Source organism: Sminthopsis crassicaudata, chromosome 3, assembly GCF_048593235.1.
Source record: "Sminthopsis crassicaudata isolate SCR6 chromosome 3, ASM4859323v1, whole genome shotgun sequence".
Lineage (NCBI taxonomy): Eukaryota > Metazoa > Chordata > Mammalia > Dasyuromorphia > Dasyuridae > Sminthopsis > Sminthopsis crassicaudata.
In genome coordinates this window covers 128,963,662-128,984,168 of record NC_133619.1, presented here as the reverse complement: position 1 = coordinate 128,984,168, position 20,507 = coordinate 128,963,662, and the positions used below count along the sequence as shown (strand labels likewise).

Here is a 20,507-nt window from a genome sequence, read left to right as displayed (position 1 = left end):
CTTTGTGTTGTTGAGTTCCTGCTATGTATAGAGTACTCTAGACCCTATGGAGGAGAAGACAGGAAGTTAAATAAGACATGATCTCTCTTCTCACTGAGATTACAGTCAATGATCATGACACATATACATACAATATTCTCATGCTTGAAATATTTATCCCCTTTTCAGATTCATATAAGCTTAGATTAAGACTCATATGAGCTTTTTTTCTTGATTTCCCAGGTATTAGTAAATTCTCTCCCTAAATATTATTTTATATTTAATCTGTTTCCATTTCATATTTGCTTAACAACATATATTTTGTTCCATTGCTTCCCATTTCTCTCCAGTTGGATTGCAAGTTTCTTGTATGGAGAAACAATTTCATTTTTGATTTTGATTTTGGCAACACAGTGCCTTACAAAAATATTTAATTTATGAATGTTTCTTAATGTTAACTGAATTTATTATGGCAAAATATCATTTGGTAAATGCATCAGAGATTTGCAGAATGCTATGTAAAAATCCAAAGAAAAAAAGAACTTTTACTTCTGAGGGATTTGATAAAGCTTCATGGAAGATTATAAAAGTTTTAGAGCAGGAATGGCCCTGAGAGTCTTATCTAATTCAACTCTCATCTTACAAATGAGGTTAATGAATCCTAGGGGTTCTTCAAGTAACTTCACAAGGTCATATAGATAATAAGTATCCAAGAAAAAAATCTGATCATACCTCCTCTGCCTCAGCTGCAAATGATTTTTCTACTATAGAATATTTAGGTAGTATTTAAATTGGGCTTTAAAATCTAAGCTCTAAGCTTAAGTAGAGTCAATGCAAGCTAAACAAAGACACCAAAATAGAGGGCATTTAGGTGTACAGAGTCTTGTACAATGTGTCTGAAATATTAAATCCATAAAAAAGGGGGAAGGAATGAGGCATAGGTTCGTGACCTTGAAAACTTTCTTGGGGAGCTTAAACTGCATGCAATAGTAATAAGGAGCCATTGGAAGGGACTTTAGGAAATGATGTTAGTGAATAAACTATTAGTCTGGTTTTAGTTCCTGAGGGAACCAGAAAGTAATAAAATTAAATTTATTTAAGGACTGTTCTTCCTTTCCATTTGTCTAATTTACTGTGATTTTACTTTATTGAAAGGGATTTTTTTTTTGTCCTTTGTATTCAAAGGTGACAGCTTGGATAGTAAGATTCTTAAAAGCCTTTGACAAGATTTCACACCAAAAGCTATTATAGAAAATGAATCATAGGGAAAAAAAAGTTGGCTTAGAGACAAAGGGGGAAAGGCTAGCAATAAATGAGCTCTTTCCTTGATGGAGATATGTAAAGATCAGGGTTCCACAGGGATTGATGCAAGATCAGGTCCAATAAAACCAGCTTTAATGAAGCTCTTTATTAATGAGAAGGGAGGTTCCAATGAAATCTGTAGATTTGATGGCACTAAACTGAAACAGTGAAAAGCCCAACTAATGAGGACAGAAGATTACAGAAAAATCTTACAAGTCAAAGTGACTGAGTACAGAAGTAAAAAATTTGTCTTAACATAGTTAAATTTTAGGGCTACTTCATAAATTAATTCCTTAAAAATGCATTTCAAATTGTATGAGCAAAACTAGATATATGATTTTAAATAATCAATTGCATGCCTGAAGGACCCTGAGAATACTACTGACATGTTCCTGAGCATGCAATCACAATGCTGCTATTGCTCTCTCTGTCACTTACTGATTGAGTGACCTTAGTCAAGTGACCTAATATCACTGGGTGAGCGTTTCCACATCTCTAAAATGAGAATATTGGACTAGATGAACTTTAATATCTCTCCCAGCTCTAAGTTTATATTTTGTTTCTTCTTTTGGACCATGTTGATTGCACTTCATCCTTAATATGTCCTTGTCCAAACAAGTATTGATTCAACATACACACCTCAAATAAAATATCATCAAACAGGAGACAGTTTAGAAATAGGGTAACAAAAATGATAAGGGTAAAAGCATCAGGATTGTGATATGAAAACCTACTTTAAAATCATGTGACATCAGTCTGGAATTTCAAAATTTCAGAAAACTGTTTATTCATATATATATGTATATATATATGTGTGTGTGTGTATACATTATCATATCACAAAGATAAAGTCAACACTATTTTACTTATCTAATTCTAAAATATTAGTACAAAGATTCATTGTATGAAACTTATGTGAGGTTAGTTTTATCCTAACTCTATTGTATAGACTAATATTCCTTAAAGCTAAAATAATAATAATAGCTGATAATACTAATTTTAAGGGCTCAAAACTTCAGAAGTAATACAGCTAATACAGTATTGGGCATTTGAAAGGTGGTCAGCACATATTTAATGAATTTAATTGAAAATTTAAGAGCCTACTGCATGGAATTATATGGAATGGAATTATAATCTTAATATATCCAAAGAAGACAATAAAAGACAGCTTCAAAATCAGTTGTCCTATTCATTAGAGAGACAGAAAAAAAAAAAAGATGCTTTTCTAAAAGCATGGGAAATGAACATGCAATTTATACTCTATATATTGTATGTAGTGCAAAAAAATTAATATTATCCTTTATGCTATCATTTATAGGATTAATGATTAGAAATTGAAATGAAACTTAAAGATCATTTAGTCTAATATCATCACTATAGAAAACATTATATTTTGCATATATAATAACATATTATACTATGTATAATTAAATATTGCATAATCAATTATATTGTATATTATATATAAAAGTTTTAGAAATTAGGAAACTGAAGGCTTGAGACTAAAACCAATTAATGTTGAAGGTATTATTTATTTTTAATTTAAAAAATAATATTTTTAAATATGAATTTCAATGTGATCTGAAGATATATGCTCTGTTTAGATTTGACAATTATTATAATATTTTCTTCATAAAATTATTAATCATTAAATTTTATGTGTCATAGCTAATCATATATGCTATTTAATCAGAGCTCTCACTTTTTAAATCAACTCAAATGCACATCTTTGTTTTTTCAACATCCATAGGCCTCTCTGAAAGCACCATTTTGATGCATCATTACTATTGCTATAATATTTGGATGATAAACTATGAATAAATTCAAATATGCAGTATGTATTTGCATAATTACTATTCAGTTTTTAATGAAACTCATTTCAATTATGAGATTTTATATTTGTAAATCCACACTTATATTTCCAAGTGTACAAGTTATTAGACAAATTTCACCTAATCTAAAATGAGCAGTGATGCATACTGCAGTCCAAAAAAATCAGATTAGAATATGGTCATAAATATTTAACTTCAATTTATTCTGAAAGATACAATCATCATTTCCTGGAAACTCTTATGTGAATGGCACTGCTCAATCTTCACAAATGTATTCTTCGTTTTACAAGATGAAATATAAAGACCAAAATGCTTTGGGAAATGAAAATAATTTAAGCAATTATTTTACTCTTATTTTCAAAAATAACTCTATTGATTCATATTGCAAGGAATTATGCTGCATCTTCCAAGCTAAATGCTTATTTACATACAGCTTCTAACATTTCTTTCAAAAAGATTCAAGTAAAATTTTAATAATTGAATTTTGTAAATTGGAGTAAAGGAACCTCCAACTCTCTGAGTCTGTGAATTCTGACCTCATTAGACTAATCCCATATTTATATGCTTACATTGGAGTCTCATTGAACTATGTCCTTTTGCTAGAGCACAGCTAGCTATATTCAAAGCCTTAATATGCCCTGAAGCATGCTTTTCTGAACCTTCTGCAAGATTTAAAATTAAAAAAATAATAATAATAATAATAAAAAAGGCTATGTCTTATCATTGAATGAGGAAGAAAGTTTGCATAACTTTTACATATGTTTCTGAAATTTTTACATAAATCCAGAAGCCTTTTCTTCTTCCATAAATTTCTAATGCCAATAAGGCCATAGCTTTTTAAGTGGCTCAGTTGATAGAATGCTGGGCCTGAAATAAGAAAGACTTATCTTCCTCAATTCAGATTTGGCCTAAGAAAATAATTAGCTTTGTGACCCTGTGATTTAACCCTGTTTGTTTCAGTTACTTCATTTGTAAAATGTGCTGAGAAAGGAAATGGAAAATTACTCTAATATTTTTGCCACGAAAACTCCAAATAGGATCATGACAAATCAAATAGTATTGAAAACCAACTAAAAACCAACATCAGAGAGCAGTATTATAGAGCAAATGGATATTTTATTTTGGAAGCTATAAATTTTGCAAAGAACACATTGGAGATTTGGAAGCTTAAAGAAAAGTACGAAGAAAAGGAAAGCCATGAAGAGAGAGAGAGGAAAGAAGAGGAATAGAAAGAGTAAAGTAAGAAAAAGATAAAGAGGAAAGAAAAAGGAATGTAGGAAAGAGGAAAGACAGCAAAAAGAAAATTCAAGATAAAGAGTTAAGGAGGATAAAGGGAGATGATAAAAGAGACCTGATATACATTTGCTGCATAACTTCATTCTTTCCTTTCCTATAATCACAGTATCCTCCCTGGGCTCATTTCTAGCAGCTGCCTCATTATTCAGAATCAAAGCCTTCTTCAATATTCATTTCTTCTGGGAAGCTTATCTGGCTTCCATTATGTAGATAATAGGTGCAACAAAGCATTTATCAAAGGTAGAATAGACCAACCTATCACTTAGAACAATGAAAAGTAGGTTGCTTATCTTTTTCCATCTCATTAGCACAAAAACTTTGCCAAGAGAGAAATTGGATACTTTATAAGTTCCATATTAAAAGCAACCAACCTGTATTCTTGTCTGCACCTAAGATTCAGGACATAGTGAACCATTAATTTTGAGTCCAAACTTACCAGAGGTCACTGTTTTTACATAAGAGATAGGACACTCAAGGAACAGCAGAATTGTAAGGAGCTTTAAAAATAATTTAATCCTTTTCCAATTGGAAAAATTAAACCCAAAGAAGTCAAATGACTTATTCAATATGCCACTGCTTTTAATGATGGAGAAATAGGGGCTAATCATTTGGATATAGAACCCAAAGATCCAACTATTCTGACATGTGACAAATGTAAGGATCATAGATTCTAGTCTTTTACCATGTGACATTGAATTGGAATTTACTATTTAATAAAGTATCAATAGCCTGAATCAATATCATAACTGACAGAGCAAGTTTTTTTTTTTTTGTTTGTTTTTTTTTTTAAGAAGACTTTCAAAGGATAATTTTTTTTTTTTTTTTTTTTCCCCCTGAGGCTGGGGTTAAGTGACTTGCCCAGGTTCACACAGCTAGGAAGTGTTAAGTGTCTGAGACCAGATTTGAACTCGGGTCCTCCTGAATTCAGGGCTGGTGCTCTATCCACTGTGCCACCTAGCTGCCCCCTCAAAGGATAATTTTTAAAGACAATAACTAAAAGTACAATATTCTTGAGGTTAAACCAAGAATTGTGGGGTTTATAGCAGAGAACATCAGGACCAGTGTGTTAATTAATAGGCCTTAAAAAAAAAAAAAAATGTTTACTGGAGATTTACCTTATGGAAGATTTTTTCACTTTTCTTCTCACTGTCAATGCTCAACTTTCTGAATTTGTAGGCATTTTATTGTAGGAAGACAGTTGCCTGTGTGATCTCTATCATTTCATCACATTCCTCTTAATAGACAAAAATCTGCTCATTTGTAGGTCTATAGCACATCTCTTCTTTCTGTAATTTTTCAGAGGTCACTGACAGTAGCTCTTCAATAATAGCCTTAAGTTATTTTGGTATCCTGGGATTTAGTCCATTTTGGTTTGTGTCCTGAAATAATTGAGAAGAGCCATTTAATCTCTTACAATGTCCTTGCTTACCATGATTTGCAAATCCCAATCAGCTATCTTTGTTTTATTCTTTTTACTTCAAAGATCTTTCTTAGTAAAGAAAACAAAAACAAAATTTAATTTGAAAAATTCTGCCTTTTCAATTTGGTCCATTTTTATTGTCCCAAGTATCTATTATCTAAACACGCAAATCCTTTATTTCAGGTACTCTTTGCTCTCAGTTGCCCTCAGTTTTCATTATTCTCACTTCAAGCTTTGGCTCAGATTGAAGTTTAATTCATAAGTTGATGAAAATCTTCTATTACTGCTCTTAGTAAACTAATGTTGCTTTCTTCTTTTTACAACTCTTATTTTACTGTCTTTCATTCATTCATTCATTCAATTATTTATTTCCTGTAACTTTTTAAAAATTATTTTTTAGTAGTCTTAAGAACTGCTAGTTGCCATTGTGAAACTGTAATTGTTCTGTATAGCCAGAGATTTCTATTAAAGCCAGAGTTCTCCACAGATATTTTCTAAAAATCAAAAGAAGGGAAGAAGAAGCTCATTAAGTTTCTGGATTTCTTTTGACAATTCAGGGAGTGGACAAGAATCTCATACATGGATTTCACAAACATGGATACATGGATGGGTTATGAACATCATTTAAGGAAACTTCCAATTCAATGTATCAGAGATCCATCTATAGAGTAAATGAGAAAGTTATAGTAAGATAAGCAGATTGTTTTTAATGGTCTCTTTAAAGCCATTAATTTTTAAATTTTAACAGATTCCCATAGTTATTCATGGTTGACATGAAGATAGCATATATAATTCTATATCTCTATTCAAGGAGAGAGCTCCTTATACATTCTTAGCAAAATAAAAATAATTTAAACTTCAATATTTTTAAAACAGTTTATATTTCTGTCTTGAAGAATTTTTATCTAACAGTTAATGAATATTATACAGTTATTCTGACTTCGTAATTAATTAAATGTAGTGATTGCTTAATAGAAGGCCTTGAAGAAATAGAGATGACAAATTATAACCTGGACTACTAAGGATATGATAGAGATAAAGGGATGGAAATGTCTTTATGGCTCATTCTCAAAGCTTCTAATTACCTGGTCTATTAACTATCTGTACATATAGACACCCTGCTTAAGATTCTCATGCAAACTATTACCATTGATTTATATTTGAAAATATTATTTTAAAATTCATTATAATAGCCAGTGATGGAGGTACAACAATTCTGTCCTATTTGTGTATAGACTTTTTTCTTCTTAGTTAAGATAAAATCTAATCACTCTGTGTGATGTTTAAAGGTATGCAGTAGAACATGGTTTTCCCATGCCCATACAAGTTCACATCTAAAAAGAAAGAAACAAAAAGAGAAAGAATGGAAGGAGGGAGGAAGGGAAGGAAAGAGGAGGAGGGAAGGAGGAAGAGAAGGAAAATGAAAGAGAAGGAGAAAGGGGGAGGGAAAGAAAGGAGGGAGAAAGGGAAGGAAGGAAAGAAGGGAAGGAGATAAAGGAGAAAGGAAGAAAAGAACGAAAGAAAGAAAGAGAGAGAGAGAAAGAAAGAGGAGAGAAAGAAAGAAAGAGGAGAGAAAGAAAGAAAGAGAAAAGAAAGAAAGAAAGAAAGAAAGAAAGAAAGAAAGAAAGAAAGAAAGAAAAAAAGAAAGAAAAAAAAAAAAGATTTCTTTGATTTCTTTGGGATACAGATTTAGTAGTTTTGTAGTCTTTTGGGCATTGTTCCAAATTTTTCTCCAAAATTGTGATACTAATTTACAACTTCACCAAGAGTTCATTATTGTAATTATTTTGCCACATTCCCTCCAGCATTTTTCATTACTGATGTGTGTGACATGATACTTGAGAGTTGTTTTGATTTGCATTTTTCTAATCATTAGTTATTTTGAGCATTTAAAAAAAATCAGACTAAAGTGAATTTTGATTTCTTCTTCTAAAAACTTCCTGTAAAGGGATAAAAACCATACCTTTACCATTTAACAATTGGAGAATTGCAGTCTTTGTCAGAGAAATTTGCTGTAATATCTTTTGATATTACTTTATTTTCTATGGTATCTTTTATTCTTTGATACTATTTTACTTTTCAAAATATATACAAGATAGTTTTCATCATTCACTTTTGCAAAACTTTGTATTTTAAATTTTTCTCCCTCTCTCTCCTCCCTGTTTCCAAGAGACTGTTCATCATTTCTTATATTCATATACCATAACTTATTCAGCCATTCCCCAAGTGATAGGCGTCCACTCAATTTCCAGGTCCTTATCACTAGAAAAAGGGCTAATACAAAAATTTTTGCCCATGTGGGTTCCTTTTTTCTTTTTTATGATCTCTTTGGGATACAGACCCAGCAGAGACACCTGTGTAGACACATTTGATAGCCTTTTGGACATAGTTTATAGTACATTTTAGCAAAATGTAGTTTCATTGATTATCTCTTTTAATTAGGTTTGCCTTTGCTTTATCTGAAATCATAATTGCCAGGGTTTTTGATTTTTTTTTTTAACTTCAGCTGAAGAATAATAGATTCTATTTCAGACCCTGATTTTAATTCTCTTTGTGGGTCTGTTTCAAGTGTGTCTTTTATAAACAACAGATTGTTGGGATATAATACATGTATTTCCCTCTCTTGTATTTTCTTCTATTTATCCTCTCTCCCCATCTCTGTCTCTCTCTTTCCACCATCACTCCTGAAGAGTCTAGTTTCCTTCTGAACACTGTCTACCTTAATCTGTTTTCACTTTTATTATCTCCTTAATTTTATAGATGTCCTTCTGCTCATAATTTCCTGTTGAATAAGATTAATTTCCATACCCAAACAATTAAATTTATCCTTTCCTTTTGAAAGCAATTTTATTTAGTAAGATGTAAGCATTGACAGCCATGATCTTCCTCTAGTTTTCCCTTTACTATAAAAGCTTTTCCTTGTATATTTATTTTTGGTATAATTTCCCATTCTTTATTTTCCTTACCCATTCTCCCAATGTATCACTCTTTTTTCAAAATTTCATTATTTTTTTTAAAGATAATCCCAACTGAATCAGTTCACACCCATGACCACTGTCTATGTAGAATTCTTCTAAGTTCCCTAATAATGATGAACTTCTTAGAAGTTGAGTATATGTTTCTCTTGTATAGTACTTACAAATAGTTTAACCTTATTGAACATATTTTTTATTCCATATTTAATTTTTAATATTATATATATGAGTCATGTCAAATTTTCTATTCAGCTCTGCTTTTCTCATCAAAAGTTTTTGAAAGTCCTCTATTTTTATTAAATATCCATTTCTCCCTAAAGCATTATACTCAATTTTGCTAGACAAGTTATTCATGATTGTAGTTTTAACTCCTTCTCCTTCCAGAATATCATATTCACAATATTTTGCTTCTTTCATGTGGAAACTGATAAATCTTATATAATCCTGACTATTATCCATGATATCTGAATGACTTATTTCTAATTGTTTACAATATTTTCTCCTTGATCTGGGACTTATGAAATTTGTCCATAATAGTTTTGGGAGTTTTTATTTTGAAACGTCTTTCGTGAGATGATCAGTGGTTTATTTACATTTCTATTTTACCTTCCATATCCAAAATATCAGGGCTGATTTCCTTTATAACTTCTTGAAAAAAGATTTATAAAAGCTTTTTTGATTATAGTTTTCATTTTGTCTGATAATTCTTTTTTTTTTCTAATAAATTTATTTAATTTTAATACACATTGCTTTATGAATTATGTTGGGAGAGAAAAGTCAGAGCAAAATGGAAAAGCTATAGGACAGATTAAAAAACAGAAAAAAAAAGTGAACATAGTATGTGTTGATTTATATTCAGTCTCTTTAGTTCATTTTTTAGATGTAGATGGAATTTTCTTTCTAAAATCTATTAGGATTGCTTGGGATCACTGAACCACTGAGAAGAACCAAATCTTTTATAGTTGATCATCATATATTCTTGCTGTTATTGTATACAATGTAATCCCAGTTCTGCTTGTTTTGCTTATCATCAATTCATGTAAATCTTTCTAGGCCTTTCTAAAATCAGCTTGTTCATCATTTTTATAGAACAATACTATTTCATTATCTTAATATACCACAATTTGTTCAGCCATCCCTTAATTGATGGGCATCTATTCATTTTCCAATTCTTTGCTACCACCAAAAGAGTTGCTACAGTGTTGCACATATAGGTCCCTTTTCCTCCTTTAGGATTTCCTTGGGATACAGAACCAGTAATGGCTTCACATCACCAAAGGGTATACAGAGTTTTATAGTCCTTTGGGCATAGTTCCAAATTGTTCTCCAAAATGGTTGTATTATTTCACAATTCCACCAACAATGCATTAGTGTTCCAGTTTTCCCACATCTCCTTCAACATTTTCCACTTAATTTTCCTGTCATCTTAGCCAATCTGAAAGCTGTGTGGTGAATACTTGAGTTATTCAATAGTGATTTAGCATTTTTTCATATAGCTAGAGATGGCTTTAATTTCATCATCTGAAAATTGTGTGTTTATATCCTTTGACCATTTATCAATTGGGGAATGACTTGTATTCTTTTAAATTTGGCAGAGTTCTTTTACATATTTTAGAAAGGAAACTTTCATTAGAAACAATGGGCTGTAAAGATTTTTTCCCAGCTGTGTACTTCCCTTTTAATCTTGTTTCTATTGATTTTGTGTGTGCAAAAACTTTTTCATTTAATGTAATCAAAATTGTTCACTTCACCTTTTATAAAGTTCATAATGGTCATAAATTCTTCCCTTCTCCAAAGATCTGATTGGTAAATTATCCCTTGCTCTCCCAATTTGTTTACAGCATCCTCTTTTATCCCCTAAACATATACGTATAGTCTGAAATTCTTACGTTCTCTCTCCTCAGTCTATTTTCCAGATCATTCAATTTGAGGTATCATTTTAGAGTTTTTTGGAGGGAAATGTTGGGAAAGTTCATCTAGTTTCTGCTTCTACTCTGTCAAATTGGGTCTACCCAGCATTATCATGTCAAAGTCTATTAGTACTATTTCTAAGTTTATCTAGGAAAAAACTTTTTTTGGTGAAAAGAAGGAAACCCAGATATGCCCTGTGAGAAATCCAAAAGATGGATAGTCTTATTCACTTCAGGATTCTATAATTATAAGAAAGTTTGTCTTCTGCACAGAAGGAATGTTTCCTAGTGGAGCAGTAAATATTTTTCTCCAACAGGTGATCCACGTATGAATGGATTTGAATGGTCAGTATTTCACTTAATAGCAATTGGTAGGAGAGTGCCAGGAAAGGGAATAATGATTGTTAGAGTCCAATGGAGCTAGTTAATTTTTTTTCACTAAGCATCATGAATAGACATGGAAAGGACTTTGTACTTGTAATACAATATAGGTGATGATGAGAATGCAGAAGAGGCCAGCAGAGACTGTGCTAAATTCTGGGGATAGAAATAAGAAAAAGAAAAAAAAAAATGCACCTCAAGGAGTTTATAATCTAATGGGAATAGACAATATCCAAAAGCTACTGAAGGGAGGAGATTGAAAACACCAGTAGGTAGCCAGTACAGAGGTATAATGAATATGATCGTGGAATTGAAATCAAGCAAAATATCTTATAGACATATGAAGAGTTGACTGGTATTTTTAGCCCTGTACAAAAGAAGGCTATGCAAGGAGATTTTTTGCTTCCCTCTCCAATCAAATTGCTTTACTCCAATCAGAAGTAAATGAGGATACTGATGAGATATGAATAGCAAGGCTAAAATAATATCCATGATTATGAGCTTCTTGGTAATGAGTCATTCTTTCAAGTTTTTTTTAATTGATTCTAAAAGTCTTACTTTTTATGAATCAAGCTTTATATTTATAAAAGACCACCATTGATAAGGAGGAAGATTGAAGAATTTCTCTTTTTATTCTTTTTTTTTTTTTTTTTTTTTTTTTTTTTTTGCTGAGGCAATTGAGGTTAAGTGACTTGCCCAAGGTCACAGATAGGAAGCATTAAGTGTCTGAGGCCAAATTTGAACTCAGATCCTTCTGACTTTAGGTTCTCTATCCACTACACCAACTAGCTGCCCTTTCTCTCTTTATTTGCCTTTCCTCTCTTCTTAATTTTTTTTTTTCAAATTATGGGCTTAGTAAATACTTTGCATTGCTGATGAAGAAACCTTGGAGCAAACAAATACTTTTACATTATTTTATTTATCTTTCCTTTCCTGCCTTTCCTTCCCCCACTACACTATGTTTATATGAAGCATATCAACATACATGTGAGTGATGTGGGGAGTTGTTGGTTATTGTCCTTCCCTCTTGAAAAGGGCAAAAATGACATCATTATATTGGAGTTGAGTTACAGTGTATCCAATTATGGATGAGCAGACCAATATGAGCTCGTAATATTTTGCCACAGGTTGGACACAAATACTGCATATAAACTTTTGGGGTGGGTTCTCTAATTTTACTCAACTTGTGTTTTTTCTGGTTTAATTCAAAACTGCTTTATTCATATTCTGATGAGAGCATGTGCTGGGCTTTGTGGTTCTAGTGTCTCTCATGTCATACAATTGATTCTAAAGTTCTTAAGAGATACCTTGAGAATGTCCTTGTTTCATTTTTTCTGACCATCTTGTGAACACTTGTCCTGTGTGAGTTTTCCGTAACTTTTGGCAAGTGTACGTTTAGCATTTGAATAATGTGACCAGTGGAGAAATGGATAACATGTGTGAGGTTTGACTTGTAGCTGGCTCAAATCATCTTTGGAACAGATATAGGGAGTAAGATCTTGAGCCCAACTATACAATGTAAATGTTCATGGTGTAAAAACACCATGTATCTAATCACCTTTTCTTCTCTCTAGGTCCTAATATTGGAAAATATCAATATTCTCAATATACACTAGAGGAGAATGGCACATAGGAAGGGGATAGTGTAACCTGAAGTAAGGAAATGATACATACATTGTATACCCTGATTGATACAACATCTTATGAGGTAAGTTATAATGGAACTGGCAAGGTCTAAGAAGTAATGAAGGCAAAAGGATTCAAGGATTAATACAGTGTCTTGAGGATCTCAAGGTGGCTTGTGGTACAAGACTCAACTGTTATTTACTTTCAGTGGACTCCATATTACTCATCAGTATCCTTAAATTTAAGGACGTAATTAATCATTTATGAATATAAGAACAGTTGGGAAAATTAAGAAAGTTACTCATCTGCAGAATCCCATTCATTGTCAGAGAACCCTCCTGGCATTGAAATTATCATAATACATGACAAATAGATGACAAACTAAGTTCTCTCAGAAAAAAAAAAAAAAATCTTCTAAATTACCAAACATATGTTTTAAATAGAAAATCTACTTCATGTTTTGATTAAAAATGCAAATAGTTTCATTTATTGTGAATTGCCTGGGCTTGTGTTCTCATTTCTTATGTTTATAAGGAAACAATTACTACCAGTAGAGATATCTTAATGAATTTAGCATAACATCAAGTCTTAATAAACTGCTATAAAGAATACATCAGAGTAGAGGGAGAGGTGATGAAATGTTTCAGCTAAGTGGAAATTCTGAGTTGTCTATTTTGGATCCCTACCATAAACAAAATATGGAGGAAGAGCTCTCTGATGTCCACCCTGCAACATCAATAATGAGAGGGAAAGAAAAAACAAAAAGGGAAAGGATGTTAAGATGTATACGTTTCAGAGTAGCTTTGCTCTTGAAAGAAGATGAGTTTCTGGAGATAATTTTCCCAACTGTTCTTATAGTTTCAGTATTAAGTTTCAGAGTAGCTTTGCTCTTGAAGGAAGATGAGTTTCTGGAGATGATGAAGCTCAGTGAATAGTAGCTTTTTGAGATATTATCAATGCATTTTGGTCATAATTAATTTGATAATTTAAAGTATCATTAAAATGAGTGTGAGAATTTCCATGTTCAGAGGATTACTAAAAATCTATTGAAATAAAGAAGCATTTCTGATTTTCATTTATTTTTAAGGTTAAAATTCAGAAAGATTTATTTTATTTTATTATTTTGCCATCTGGTTTACTTTCTTTTCCTTAACAGATGAGAAGAATATTACTGAAGTTTTCTATGTAATATTCACAATAATCATATCTAAGTTGAGGATCCTAATTATTCTTCTTTCTGTTGGAGAATCAGATGTTGAGGTCTTTAGTTTAAGGTCTATATTAATACACACATAATGCAGATTTTAAAATTCTGCCTTATTAATATTACAATTTTTCCAGATCATCTGTATACTTTCTTAAGTTTATGCTTCTTTCTCTCATTTTTATTTATTTATTTATTTTATTTGGTTCCAATTGCATTATTTGTTTAAATGTCTTCATTCTGTTTCTGGCTCTCTGAAAAATTAGTATACTTTTCTGAGAGTTAGACTAATTCCTTTTTTTATATCTTAATATATCACCCATTTTATTCAGATTGAATCAGCTTCTTTTTTAGTTCCATATGGTTTATAGTCTTTGCCAAATTTTCCAAATTAAACAATTCATTTACTTCTACTAGTTCCTCCTGACAAATGAAACTATTCCTAATTAAATAATAGTGATTCTCCAAAATAATTTTCTCAATAGATATAATCTTATCTATTATCAAGGCCTTTCTTTCCACTATAGCCTAGGGAAAAAAAAAAAAAACAATGAAAAGATTATTTTTTAAATTAGGAATGAAATATTAGAAAACAATATCTACCATGAAGGATTAATGTAAACAGTCACTAGCAAGAAATCATACTCTAAATAAAACCTTGCTTTGCTGCTTTAGAGAAAGTTATCAAATCTTTTTACATACTGATTATGAATACTCTACATGAATTTTTATCTCTTTAAAAGATAAAGTCAAGAAAAAGCACAGGGAATTCTTTGTACCCAAAATCTTTATGTGAAAGAATTAAAAATGAGTGTTAGAAAAGATGACATTTTACAATCTTAAGTAAAGAATAATCAAAAATTGCCCTTAGAAATTCAGTCTAAACTTAATTTAATCCCATTTAATTTTGCAAATTTACATTCAGAATAATATTTCTCATATGATTTATAGATCGTCTGTTAAGTTATAGATACATAATCAACAATCTTAGAAAAAAGAAATAATATTTTTCTCTTAATTTCTTTCTGCCTATCTCCATCTCTCTTTTTCTTTCTGCCATAAGCAAGGTAAAAAAATTAAAAGTCTACTCAAATTAGAATTCAATTCCCAAACAATTCCTTGGTGAAATTCTACTAGTATAAAATCTTATTTCTTTTAAACTTGTTCAAATTTCATCAGGGACATTTTTTCCTCTTTATTAACAAATTTTATCATATGCAAACAAGCATTCATGAAAGAAAACACACAGAAAGATATACTCTTTTAGCTGTAATTTTTTTTTTCATTTCTACAACCAATATGCAATGCAATTGTTAATTAATCTCTATTTGTCCTCTTATTGTCTCATTCCAAGATCTTCTCAGAATTGTCTTTGTCAAGCTCTTAAGATAATATTTAATCATAGATTGACTCTTCCATTTTATTCTCTCACAAATAGTTAAAGTATTTCAAATAGATTTTTGTTTTCTTTCCAAAACATAAATAAAAAATCTGGGCTAAATATTTGCTTTCTCTTTGGATTCCTTAGAAATTTTCCTTGGAATTCTATTTTTAAATATGCTATTATATCTAGATCAAAGAATTTTGCCATTGCTACAAGCCAATCATCCTTGTTACACAAAAAAAAAAAAAATTGAAATGTCATAATGCATATAAATTCACAATGCATATAAAATAAGGCACTCTCCCTTTAAAGGGGCAAAGTTGAAGGTTAGAGCCTTGTCATTTACTGACCACAGTAGAAGTGGATTTTCAGTTAAGGAAGGTAAGAAGAAAACCAGATGGCCTGCAAGGTAACTTTACAAATTATATATGTTCTTTTTTCCTGAGGTTCCAAGTAGGAGATTTAGATAGAGATGAGTGCCAATATTTCCTAGAAAATCCATGTCAACAAGTTAGAGGAGACCTTGCTGAGTTCAGAAGTAATGTCTGGAAATGACAGTGAAGAATGAGGAGTGTCCTAATCCCGTATACCAGTTACACTCCAGAACTAGATAGTATGTGTAGAGATTTAGTATCTCCCAGGTGGAACTATATTTCTATGAATGCAAGAAAGTGTATAGAGGACAAGAAGAAAAGGTTTATTATGTTATGAAGTTGTTTGTTCTGGTTTGGAAAATGGAGGAGTAAGACTAGACAAGAACTAAAGAGCATTAGAACTCAAGGAAATTGGGGTGAGGGAGTGAGAAATATAAGGAAATAATATTATTCAACAAATAGCATGGAGAGTTAGGAACAAAAGATACTGGAATTTGTAATGTAAATGATAAAGTAATCATATATCGACTATCTTTTTTTTTTTTTTTTTTTTTTTTTTTTTTTTTTTTGGTATGACATCCTACAACAATCCTTGTTGGCTAGAAACCATAGGGGCTTTCTCTTTCTTTATTTATTTAGAATTTTTGGGGGGTGGGGTGGGGAGTGGGACTAAGTGAAAGAGGAAATTATTTGCCTCAACAGCCTCCTAGCTTAATCAATGAATAAGCCTGGATTTAGCCAGAGAATTGTAGATGACCTTAGGTTAAAAAGACCAAAGTTTCCCATTACATTTAGGACCATATCCAAGGTTCTTGATTTGTATCTTGTCACTGGACTCAGATGTTTCCAGAGGGGAAAATGATACAGGTTAACCTTGCACACAGCCCTCCCTCAAACAAATCTAATTCACTTGCATTTCATAGCATCACCTCCCTGATGTCATGGTCCTCTTCCAGAAAAAAGGATAAACAACAAAATAAGAGAGATAGGAAAAAGTGCTGGATGCAGGAGTCTTAGTGACTAACGTGTCTTTCTCCTACTAGGACTCAATTGAGATGAAACTGAAGCAGGAGTCAAGCTCACCTGAGTGCTCAGTTCTAAGTGGTTGATGACATAGGGTTTAATAGATTTAACCTCCACCAGGCAATAAGCTTCAAGTGATAAAGGCTCCAAAGACCCACTGTACCACAAAGATTCTAGCTCTGCTCCCTATCTCTCAGTAGGGTAAGGATCTATATGCCTCAAAAATCCCACAATAATAATAACTAACAAAATACTGATGAGGTTGAGGTTCTGGAAAAAAAAAGAAGTATTATAAATTCACAATGGCCATTGTCTTTGACAAAAGGAAGATTTATTTAGGAAAAGAGTTTATAGACAAAATAAGAAATAAAATAGGCACTAGGAGTGGCAAATATGAAAGAGTTGGGAGAGCATATAGTTAGCAAGGAAAAGACAAATTCCCCAGGGGAACTCATAATTAACCAACAAAAAAGAAATAGTGATATGGGAGTAAGCCATTCACTGGAAGCAATTAGGCAGACTAGCAAAAGCCACTATGAAGAGGGAAAAAGAGAATAACCTTATGGTGGGCTTAGTCCTGAAAAGAATTTAGCAAAGAACTTTGTCTTAAACAGATATTTTCATAGGGGAAATATAGCCTTAGGGGTTTCCAGTTGCAAAGGCCCAACTCAAGAGGGAGGGGAGATCAAGGAGGAGAGGAAGTGCCAAGAAGTCAAAAGGGAATCCAGGAACCAGGTGAAATGCACCTGGCAGACCTGTCTTAAGATATACTAATAAATATCTCAAAGATGGTTTAAAGATGCACAGAGGTTTGAAGGCTAGACCAAAGTGATCCAACAGGATAGTCGAGGAATTGTTTATATCTGATAATTGCCAGATAGGCTTCTTCCTGAAAGGGGAGGAAAATCAGTTCATTAATCCAGTTACTACATTAATATAGGGGGGAAAAAACAAACAAACAAAAAACTGTGATAAGGTAATTTAGGATTGATATACCCAAACTAGCTTGATGACTTTGGGTAAAATGACAAGTACAATGGCTTTGCAAAACAAACATCTTAAATCATTTTTAGGAACGTATGACAACTTTTATTTCTTTCTTTTTTGGTTTATAAAATTACTTTGTTTTGGGGAGTTTTTGCATGCAAACACTATTCAAATATATAAACTTTCTCTTAATGAATCAAGTAAATTTGAACATTTTGTTACTAAAAGAAATATGTCTGGCATTTTTTTTTCTCTTTTAGGATTATTCTGTTTCCAATTCACTGATAAGTAAACAAAAGGCTTAACATATAAAATACACTATAAAGAAAGTGACATGACTTGAAAATTGTATTTGAATTTTGAGTTCTCTTGTGGTATTATTTTCTTTCCACTCACAATTTGAAAAGCTGACAGATCTCTTGAGTACAAAACAGACTTTCTAACATGATGCTTAATATCTACAATAGAATGCAGCTTTTTAGTATTTTTTTTAAAAGTCTTAGGAAAACCAGTTTTAGTTACTAAGCTGTTAGTCCTTCCTTCTATTCTCACATACTTGAAATGATTTTAAGAATAGAGAGTACTATTCTAAGATTGCATTTTGGAAAAATACTGTAGGAGAAAAGAAATTACAATTCATTAAAGCATTATCTAGAATTATAATAATGCATCTCTATGTAATATATATCCACATATTCATAAACAATACAATTTAAACATATGAAAATAAGCAAGAGCTGTAATTTTTCCCTAAAGTAATAAAATTGCCATAAAAAACCCTGCTTGTTTTATTAAGCATAGAAGATTTATTTGCTCAAACTGATTATAATCTCTACCATTAAAGATAAAAGTCATTATTTCCTATGCTAATTTTTTTTTCTTTTTTATTCACCAAATTAGTTTCTCATGAAGTTGGGAAGTGAATACAGGCAGGGCTTCTGTTTTTAAGGTCTTTCTGGAAAAATGAATTTCATCCCGAATATGCAGCTAAAACCAAGAATGTCACAGAAAATTTTCTCTTACCTGAAAGTTATGAAGCTTTGTAATTTGTCTCCTTCAGAAATACAAGTAACATCTCATAAAAGTGCATTGAAAAATTTTCTGTGGATCCTTCTTTGTGATTTTTTTTTTTAGAAAATTTAAAACTCAGAAGCTTAAAACCTCACAGAAGGGATTATTAAAATTTTCTCTAAAGGCTGAAATAGACATGCTAGAAAAGTCTCATTTACTCCTTTATTCCAGGCCAATATTTCATTTTATATAAAAAATATGATTTTTTAAATCATAAAAATGTCCAACAAAAAATATCCAATGCCAGTCTACTATATGTAAGATACTGTGATATGTGTGAAGAATAAAAAGTTAATAGAATCCAGAAGCTTAGTCTTTCTGAGAGACAAGATCTGTATTATTCCTCACTTCAATAAAGATCTATACAACTCCCAACCCAAATATAAGTCAAGTAATGCCAAATAAAAGAAACAGTGAGTTATATGATAACTGAAAGGAAAAGATGACCATCATCTCAATAATAATAATAAATAGCATTTATATAATATTTCAGGGTTTACAAAGCACTACATAAATATTGTCTCATTTTATCTTCACAACAATCATGGTAGTTGCTATGAATTTACCCATTTTTTGCAAATAAAGAAATAGACAGACATAAATTAAGTGACTTACCATGATCACATAGCTAATGTCTAAGATAAGATTTGAATTTAGGGCATCCTGATTCCATGACAACACTTTACCTACTTTATATTATAATCTGTAACATTTTACAGTTTATCATGTTGGGTTACTTGCAATTTAATTTTTTTCTCAGATCATTTAGTCCAGTAGTCTTTTTAGAGATGAAGAAAATCAGATTCAGAGACTTGCACTGACTTTTTCAATGTCATTCAGATTGTAAAGCCAGAAATCAAACCCTGAACCTCCTGACTCATATTGCTTAGCAAAATTCATTATGATTTTTTTTCCTAAATCCTCCTTCCCTCAAAAGGTCACTAAAGTGTTTGTTTCTCTTGGGTTTAATTTCTAAAAGGTTTACAGTTGAACTATAAGTCTTTTTGTTGTTGTTGTTGTTTCTCACCAAAATTAATGACTATTCTTTCATTCATTAGGGAACATATATTTTGCTAACCATTGCAATAAAATTCATTGGTCAGATAAATAAAGCACTATAATAAATGAATGGGTATTTTGTGTGTATCACTATAAACTGTGGCCAATTCTAACTCTTTTTGTGTTATTTACCAAGTACCAGAAATGAGTAAGAAAATTCTGAAGTTATATAATAATAATACTTTTTTTTTCTCTAGTGGCTCCAATATATGAATAAAAAAAAAATTGGTTCATTTCTTTTAAAATAATTTCATATACTTTTAACCCGTTAACAATCACAAATTATATAAATCAATATTTGTAACTATTTACACTTTAAAGATTGTATTTATTTATAATATTATAATGTATTTACAAATATACATAGCAATTTGTTAGATTTCCTTTTTGCACCCCATTGCATCTTTCATTTGTTAATTATTTTATGTACTTAATTATACCATTCTTATGAAATAGTTATGAATAATAGTATGAAAATAGTATGAAAAACTTAGTTGTACCTAGCATATATATATATATATATATATATTCTTTTTATATAGATAATATGAATTCAGTCTAATACATATAAGTTTAATAGGATACTAGAATGTCATCAACTGATTAATTTGAAAAATGTAAAGAAATTTGGAAAGATTTATATTAAGTAATTTGGAGTAAAGGAAACAGAACCAGGAAAACTTC

General features: G+C 31.1%; 1 long non-coding RNA gene across 4 annotated transcripts in view; it reads left to right on the top strand.

Moving 5' to 3' along the window:
- LOC141564915 (uncharacterized) overlaps positions 1-20,507 on the top strand; it is a 247,167-nt gene that overhangs the window by 15,916 nt on the left and 210,744 nt on the right. For all 4 annotated transcript variants that reach the window (XR_012488799.1, XR_012488801.1, XR_012488798.1 and 1 more), the window contains exon 2: positions 12,670-12,803. This is a non-coding gene — a long non-coding RNA (uncharacterized LOC141564915). The remainder of the gene's footprint in view (positions 1-12,669; positions 12,804-20,507) is intronic.